Below are 9,722 nucleotides of genomic sequence, written 5' to 3'. Positions count from 1 at the left end.
CCACCAGCCAAAAGAACCAACTCTGATTACAAAAACAAGGCAAAATTAAGATTTCAACCCAATTCTTATGCATCGAAAGATTAGCTTTAGATTCTTTAGTACGATGATTAAAATTGAAGTATTCACGTCTTAAAATATAGCTTTTGCAAGCGGAAATCTAACCAGAAATTAAAGTTCCTTATTTTGTTGGATGCACAAGCTAGAGTAGTTTATGTCCGTTCTTAAAATTTAAGGCAGATCTTCATAGAGTTGAAGCAAGTTTCAAATTTGCTCAATAAGGTACTTTAAAAATGCGTCATTTGCGTTTTAACTCAAGAAAAAAAAAATCACTAGAACAAAATTTGTTCATCCGCCTAGTAAAGGTGGATCAGAGTTATACAACTGAAAGAATGTTACGATTTTTAATATGGTTTTAACAAAATTTTGCCAATCTTGTTATAACTTGTACAAGGAAAAGTTACCATAAAGATTCTGAAATACACAAAACCTGTCAATTGTTGGGAAGATCTTATCTCAAAGATTAGGTGCAGCATTGCAACAAGAAACTTGGAATATTAACTACTTTGTATTCAAAAAATTGAGACTAGAAAAAATTAGAATTAGCCTTGCAATACAATACGAAAGTGCGCATAGAATTTAAAAGTTGACTCGAGATTTACTTCCTCTCAAATGGGAACCAGACAAGTCAATTTTAATATCGGCTGTTATTAGGAATAATTATAATACGTCTGCTTACTTTTAAGATATAAAGGTAAGGAATTTTGAGGTTGAGAATAAAGAATTATAATTTAAAGAATTGTCATTTCATAGAAGTCATAGCGGGGTGTATAATCTTAGTTGCGATTTCTCAGTCTTAGATTTTTAAAATTTTTTTTGCGATTTAAATCTTTATGTTAAAATAATTTGGTTAGCAGTTCTACACGGAATTAGTTTTGAAATCATGTTTGACCAGTCGTTATATTTTCAAACGCTTTGGTCGTGATGGTGGCCAGTCAACACGATCAAAACGCTTCGATATTTAGATGCAGAAGACGGCCTGTTAGCTTGCCGGCGTAGCTACGGCCATCTTCAGACGATGGGGGTGATTTGCTTTTCCAAGTATTGAATTTCCGGGTGTTCTAATAATGTTAAACGAAACTAAAATTTCATTTGTCTGGATCCATCTTTCAATTCATATTTTCATCTTAAAATTTTGATTTCAACTAAGGATCACAATGACTTGTCTGGTTATCACAATTTAAACTAATTTTTAGGGTAAAGATTTTATTGCAGAAGTATCCGCTCTCCATTCAAGCAAAAATTTAAAATATTACGATGCAAGATGAATATTTTATCCAGATGAGTAGCAAGTTATTCTGCTTCAAGTTAAGTAGCGGAAATAACTCCTTAAATTTTCACAATGCATTCAATATATGTAAAGCAGTCAAACGTTTAGAAAGTTATTTTTCTACTACATTGGCAAATTTAATCGATTCATTCGGACAGGAGATTTAATAATGGCATCCATTAACGCTTTAGTTTTAGTATACCAATGTTTTAAACTAAGCCATGCGAGGGAAAGGCCCAACTAGAGTAGAGAAATCTCAAATTTAAAACTTGTACTATTGGGGGAGAATGCATTTAAAATTTCAATGTTTGTATCAATTTACGAAGAACCGAATTTTCTTAAACGTGTTCCGAAATCCCGAGGTCCATTATTTTTGATTTCGATTGCTGGGTGTTGACAGCAATTTGCGACTTTTCTACAAGATTCACATTATAGAAGACTCTTCAGGATTGAAAATTAACTTTTAAGTGAAGTGAAATTAGTACTGAACAAGCTCGCAATGGAATTCAAATTTAACTATCTTAAATGGATGATCGAAACTTAAATGGACAACTTCTAGAAACGTTAGTTAAAATTTTAGATTTGGAGTTTTAGATTGAGTAATTTTTAAATTACTTTGCGATAATGGAAGTTTTAGAATAGATCTTGTAGCATCGTTTATCTTACTTAAATCCCGACAAATATACACCGTCCAGCCTTTTATAAATAGATGTCCCTAGCTTTAATATGCATTCAAGATAAGTAAATATAAAAATACAATTAGAGGTAAAACTACCTTTCAACATGAACATCGGCGCTTTCAGAATTTTAGCATATCTTGCTCGCACAAAATGATCCACGTCATGACAATCGTCTTTAGATGTACCCAAGATCATACAAGTCAGTTGTAGTGTCATGGATGGCAGCATAAGTTAAGATTCTGAACAGCCAGCATCGACTTTACAAATTTGATTTACAAATTATACAGAAATAGAACATTACGCTTAAACTAAAAGTTACGGTTTGTGCAAGGAACTTCAATTTATTTGATGGATTAGAATCTATAGAATATATTTAACTCATTACTAGACATGAAAGCTCGAGATCCAAATTTTTAAAAGCAAGTTATTCCCTGCAAACAAGTAAATTAAAATACATCATTTTAATTATAAAATGTGCTGGTCAGCAAAATGAGAATTCAAGAACCTTAACACTTCTGAGCTAAAACATTTCTTCACTAATACAAGTTTAAGTGCATTCAAATGAAGCGGACGATTCAAATTTTAGTTCTAGAGGTATCTACGAGAGCGAAAACACAAATCTTGCCAGATTTAACCGAATCGGGGATAGTCTGCAGTTTTAAAAGTTTATTGGGACACTCGAGTCTGCCACGTGCAATTTATAGAAAATTGCAAGACTCATTTCATTAACCGACATCCCTAATAAATTTTTTCTCAATTCGAGTTTAGTCGAGCAACATTTTAGAAGTTACGGAAGTATTATAGAAGAGAGGGAGCGTGGTCATAAGTTACACGCCATTAACTTTAAGGAAAATAGTTAAAGCTGGAATAGCTGTATTTCACTACAGCGTAACGGGTTTTATGCAAGTATTTCTGCGTCTTCGGAATGCCTGCAGAAATCTGCCAAATACAAAATTCTGATTTATCCATTAGAAATGCATTTTAGTTGCATTGTGAATCCAAGCCTAAACCTTGGGATTTATTCTTTGTTTCCTCAGACCATCCCTAGCGAAGAAAACTACACCTACACAAAGCTAAAGTTAAGATATTAGCATTTAGAATTGCGATGGCGCCATAACGGAAATAGGGTTTTGCGAAGAGTTTATAACGCAACTTCACTATTGCAATATACAGATCTATCGATATCACTGCTCTGCTGATTGTGAATTAACTGCGTTGTCTATTTAAGAGTTATATCGGCAAATGAAGCTAGAAACATTTAATTACTTTCTGGATAGCAAATGCTAGGTTAATAACATTACTTAACTGGAAATTGGTTTAATATACCTGGAAGGCTTTATGTCGGAAGGTTGCTTTAGCAATAAGTTAACTTATTGATCATACGTTCCGATGCAACGATAACTTAATATTGTTTCTTGAACTAAAGACTCGCGCATGGATGTCGCTCCGAACATGAAGTTTAACAAGATTTGCATACTAAGGCAAAAGTCATGCTCCGCTCGACTACCCTAATTATGATACACGGTAAAGATTTTCCTAATGCGATGCTTAACATTCTAGGGCATGTATTTACAAGGCTTCTAATTCAGTTTTCGAACAGTCGATATAAATGTATTAAGCAGAAATTGCACCGATTGTCCAATTCCTCACTGCTATTGCATTTTGCATAAATAATCTAAACTACGATTTCGCTCATTATCAATTTTGTCTAACGAATACTCATCGAATTCTCCGCTACTTTCAAGTAGTCAAGACGCAGCTCCTTACCTACCGACACGTTAAATACTAGTTCCCTGGGGACCGGAACTTTCTACTTAGGCAGCCGGTCCCATGCTGCCTAAATAGAAAGTCATCAGGTACCAGTATTAACGTGCTAAACGCCATTCTACCCTTTTTTAGCCCTATCGATCTTAAACAGTCAAGTGCAATTTTTACTTTCAACATCGATATCAGCGACTGCCGATAACCGTTCATTTTGGTTAGCCGAAATTGCCCTAAAATGTGGCGATTTGTAAACTTTCATTGATAATCCTTAACGGTCATAAGTTATGTCGCGTGAGTGATTTGCCTTCAGTTAACTGTTATCGGATGCTAGAATTTATACTTAAGCATCATTTATTTATACCTTAACTTTGGAGAGTGAAGCGAAAATTACAAAGACAGAATTTGTCAAAGACCGAATCGGTTCAGATTAAGCACCGTTCAACTTAAGCCTGATCATCAAGATTCCCATCCTTATAGGACACCCGATTGTTATGAAGATCCTAATTTCCAATAGTCTCACTACCGTATTTCTATTTTAAGGATACTCGTGTAAAATTATGCCATTTCAAATTGGATGTTTTGAGGAAAACATTCTTGGGGTGGAGGGACAAATTTAAAACATGCCAAGATTAAAATATTTTAAAGGATAAGAAATTCTAAATTAACGATCCGTCGAGAGATTTGCGTTTATACACAATACCGGCACAAACTTCAAACGTTTCCCATAAATTCGTCCGTTTCATTTGATGCTTCGAGAAATAATTTTAATGTTAAATTTTAGTATTTTAACTACTATATTTTAATATTACCGATTCATTGAAGTTCCTTTGAATATTAAAATTTACAATTTTAAGTTAATGAAATGGAACCATGCTCATAATTAAAGCGAATTCATTGCTTATCCAAGCATAAACGCCAATAACAGCTTGCATTGAACACGAATTCACCATTTTAAATTCTGAAACTCAACCAGAGCGACTTGGACATTACTTTAAGTTCATTCTGCAAGAGAAATAGCTGCGCTTTAAAGATATTTAAAGATTATATTAACTTAAAATTCTTACTGTAAATAATTTGCTTATAATTTATACACACCTATACTTTAAATATTTTGTTTACCGACCATTTCAAATACTAAATCAGCTGCTGCGTAGGACACATTCTAAATTATTGAGCACTATTAAGTTACCATAGCATGTCATTCAGTGCAAGTTGAGGTACATAAGTCATAGTTCATCTTCATAAACAGTCTAACGTTAAATGCTGCCACAATTCTTTCGCTGCATCTTCTAGTAACGTGAAGCAGTTGCATTATATGCAGCATCTACGTGGATGACGAAGTATTCCTTCCGTAGTACCGTTGTATTCACAAGAAACTGACAATCTTCAGGTAGATACAGATGTCCATGAATGATTTCCCATTAGGTCCTAAAAATAGTGGCATTCGATAAATATCCAATTAAAAATCTAATTTTACTGAAACTGAAGCTTTAAATACGTGTACATTCACGTTTCAAGAAGGAAAATTACAAGATTTGATTAATACCTGCTCAAATCTGGAATAGAAAGCGATTTTTATAGACTGAAGATTTTGCCGGTTTTCCAAACCATTATGGTTAGAGATTAAGTTAAAATATTTACAAGCGATGCAACTAACAAATTTAGAAATGATTAACAGACGAGAAATTTATTCCAAAAACAAACTATTACTTGGACTGGAGAAATTACATTTATCTTTCATTTAAGAAAAGTGCCAAGATGCACAAGGAAATTTAGACTTTGCCGGAACCGATAGTATATCTTGCTATCGGTAATGATTTAAAGGGGAGAAAATTGCCTTTAAGTGAAAGACGAGTTAGCCACCATTCACCGAGTCCCAGATATAGAATTCCTTTCATTAATGGACTTCAGAAGACTTTCCATATTCAAGATTCAACCTTTGTAGAAGAGGGCGCAGCATATATGCCAAATCATGAAATGGATTCTTAATCAATTTACACGTTAATAAACTTGTATAGATTAAATCGAGAGATTCAAATTATTTCTACAAGATTCAGTGCTGTTAGAAACTTCAATATAAAATGCCATAGTTACTGTTATGTGAAAATAGATGCGATTTTTCGCAGAACTGCTCAAAATACAAGATAACGCATTGAAGCTTTGAAACGTGTTAAAGATATCTTAAGATTCAAGATTTTCTTATAACGAAGTATTTAGTTTTTCAGGGCCTTTTCTTTTGACAGGATACTTTATTATGCCAGTTGCTAATAAAATACTAATATTTACATATATGACACTGGGGAATTTAGTTTTTACTACTACATTTTGCGTTACAAGTGCCCATTTTGAGCTTATATTATCAAATGGCATCAATGATTCTATAAAGGCTTCTGTAAAAATTCAGTTTCTGCAATATAGGAAGAAGCAAGGTTGAGTTGATATCCTAAAATTAAAGACCAGATGTTGTACTGAAGATCGCCAGGTCTAAAACGAGTTTAGAACTACATCCCTGTTCTATATGCTTGACGGGTAGCTCATTTGGAGTATGGATCTTTAGGTACCATAAAATGGCCATTTTCATTCTATGCTTTTTCATATAGTTGTCTACTCGCTAAACCGAGAGGAATATTTTGAATCTTTAACATGCTCTTCACATTTATCGAAGTATACCAAACGATTCATCATTCTCGTTATCTAATTCGAGATTAATGCTTACCATTGAAGTGGAACATTCCGTTTTGGGACAGCATTTTGAAGGCTCATTCCTTCCAACGATATCGGCTTCCATGATTGGTAGTCGAATGCAGAGAAATTGAATTATAAAGAAATTTGTGTTTAAGTGCCAACAAGATGCAAGTTATGTAGATTGAAACTGAAATGCACTTAAACTCTATTCTAGTCAATATGAAAGAAACTGGCTTGCTTCTAAAGTGAAGGGTAGGAGTAAGATCGCCATTCTCTTCTAAATACCGACTTTCCCATATCGAGCAAAGTTACTTTTGACGACTTTAAAGCTATTTCGAGTTTAATACTAATTATTCGTCAGAAGAAGCCATGTTTTCTTTCGACACGTTAGAACTAACGCGCCTTTATAGTTTTATCCAGTTTGAGGTCTTTGAAGTTTTAAGTGGGCTACTTTTCGCTAAATAGCCATTTCCATACAAGGCATTGATTGCACATTTGCGAATCCTATGTCCTCGGCTACTTTATGAAACTGGTAACTTTAGACCATACGATCACGAATATAGATTTCAGTTTTGTTTTATGGTACAAAACCCATCTTTGGCCAAGATGCGCCACACTCGGAGTCGATTTGAAGCTCCATGCCTATTTTATATTAGTATTTGCAAGTTCGTTATATTCGCTTTTCGCATTCATCGAGAACGCCTAGTTAATCATTTCATGTAGTGATGAACTTTTGTATTGGTGAATCTCCGTCTAATTATTCAACTTTTGCTATTCAACTCAACATTGAAAGTTTAGAAACTTCCTATTCGTATCGTAACCTGGTCCATTGAGAATTTACTCTTCGCAAAGCAAAAATGGCTAGTTTAGGGAAACATTTAGTTCGTTAAGAGTTGAGTAAGATACGTTTTCCTTTAAGAAAATTCAGTATCGGTTAGCACAAACCTTTCTATCGACAGAACGAAACACCAGTAGACAATTCTAAAGCATTAGCTTACGATGTTTGTGGAAAGAATTCAAACTTCTAGTCCCAGGTATTGAAAATCCACGTACAATACGTTCATGTTTAATAACACGAAACAACTTTTCCGTCGGTGAAAATTACATACAAGCGACGACAGACCAAATTTTAAAAGTTAACATTTTAGAATCAAGGCAAATGCAAGAAACTAAAGCAGCTTTCAAATAACGAAGCCTATAACAGATCATGGCAGATTAACTATTGTTAATTACATATTCATCCGAAATACTGCTAATGAACTTGCTATTCTTATAGGCCCGAGGAGTATCAAGATCAATTGCAACTACTTATTTTTTAAAGTTAGAAATCGAGAGCCTTAAAATATCTTGTGCAGTTAACTAAATACCATAACTTCATTAAAATCTAACATCGAATTACAAGGTTTGTTGAATCGACATTTCTTACCTTCGGCTGTGTAACCCAACATCCTCAGGTAGGGAGTGGAGAGGTCAATTTCAATTAATTGTTGTTGCATTCTCGTCTTGTGAAGATCGGGTTATTAGGATTTTCATGCGACAGGTTGCCATTCCAATGAAACAAATCCAGAACCATTTGAAGTTTCTGTAAGATAGACAGCGCGTTAACATTTATATACTATTGAGATGCACAGATAACATTAAGATGTGTTCAAGTAATTCAATCATACATGTCAGAATAAGTTGCAACATAGAAGTTTATTTTACATTATCCAGCAGTTTATAATCTACCCCATCCCTTATTGAGAAGCAATCTTGAACCAGAAAGCAATTGAGATTTTTCCTGAAGTTAGATGTATTGAAGACTAGCAGTTCTTCTCAACATGGGTTTCCTCAAGGAAGTTGACTAAAAAATTCGTACTTTCAATACAGTCTTGGGGAGACTATTACAATATGCACTTCCTAGAGGGAGAAGAGCTAAACTTCAAAGTTAAGAACTTGAAAACAAGCTGAAAACGTCCAAGTAAGTTTATTTTTCCCATAAACATATGGTTTAACTCCACTTTCCCCGATGAAATAGCAGTTAAAGCATTGAAGGCGAAAGAGAATTTAGTTCTGCAAGTCGTCACATGCTTGAATTAAAGACGAAACTCGAGTTAAAGGGAGAAAAATATGAAGATTTTAGTCCCTTATTTTTCAGTAATTCCAGTTATCCAAGAACTTCATTCTTTCATACAGATTTGATCTTTGAATTTAACGACTCATCGGCGGAATAATTCCCTAGTTCCCAACAAATCAGATTTAACCGTTTATCGTATTTACAAAATAAAGTGGGGAATATTTTATGTTCCCAGGATCATAATCGGAGAAGCCACTTAAAGAAACATCAATACATATTGCATCTAGAATTGTCAGGAGTATTTCTCAACATCTAGTAAATATCACTTAAGGTCTACCCATTATAAACATCGAGTTTCTGAAGCGATTGTTAGCAAGAGTTGTTAAAAGTTCATTGAAGGAAGATAAACAGGTATTTTCATGACTTTTATTCCATAATTTGACAAGCTACTCGGGATTGCCAAGAGCTTTTCCGAAGATTAGTGACGGAGGCATTCATCATCGACTATTTACGAATCCAAATAAAGTACAACTAGCAAGAGAAGAGAATTGGATTAAATTTAATAGTTTCACATTTGGAAGTGGTTTTATTAAAAAATATGGAATAACATCGTGTACCAAGAAACAACGGGCACTTCAAAGAAGACTGGCGTTTCCTACACGAGAATGCATCTAATAATGCTAATACTCTTATAAAAACGCTGTATGCAAGATTTCGAGTCCAGCCGTTTCAGTAACTCGGCTTTATATAGGAAGTCCATACATTTTACGATCTAAATGCTACGCTACAAGCGTGACCCGTTAGTTACAAGTTTTGCGACAAACCCATCTTTAGAAGAGAATTAACCTACAAGACAGTTCAGTGCGGTCGAGTTTTATACACGTCTCTAAAAATAAGAATTCCATCAAATATAAAATCTCAGAATTTCAGTATTACAAACGCAATTCAGTTATACGTTCTCTTTATAATACCAGCAAGCTTGCTACAAGTTAAATTATTTAGTAAAGAATTTTCCGTGTCGTATTACTTTTAAAAATGAGTTCATTTTTTCCCCATGTCCTCGGTTATTCATCTACTTTTAGCTAAGGAATATCTACATTTTATTTTCTGTATTTGATATCTAGTATTTCGCTATAACCAATGCAACAGGAACTATATTGAGTTAGTTATGAATGCGCCACGTAATTTCTGGTTCATGGTAACAATGCGA

Source organism: Argiope bruennichi, chromosome X2 (genome assembly GCF_947563725.1).
Source record: "Argiope bruennichi chromosome X2, qqArgBrue1.1, whole genome shotgun sequence".
Classification (NCBI taxonomy): domain Eukaryota; kingdom Metazoa; phylum Arthropoda; class Arachnida; order Araneae; family Araneidae; genus Argiope; species Argiope bruennichi.
The sequence above is the reverse complement of the archived record's forward strand: the minus strand, read 5'-3'. Positions refer to the sequence as shown.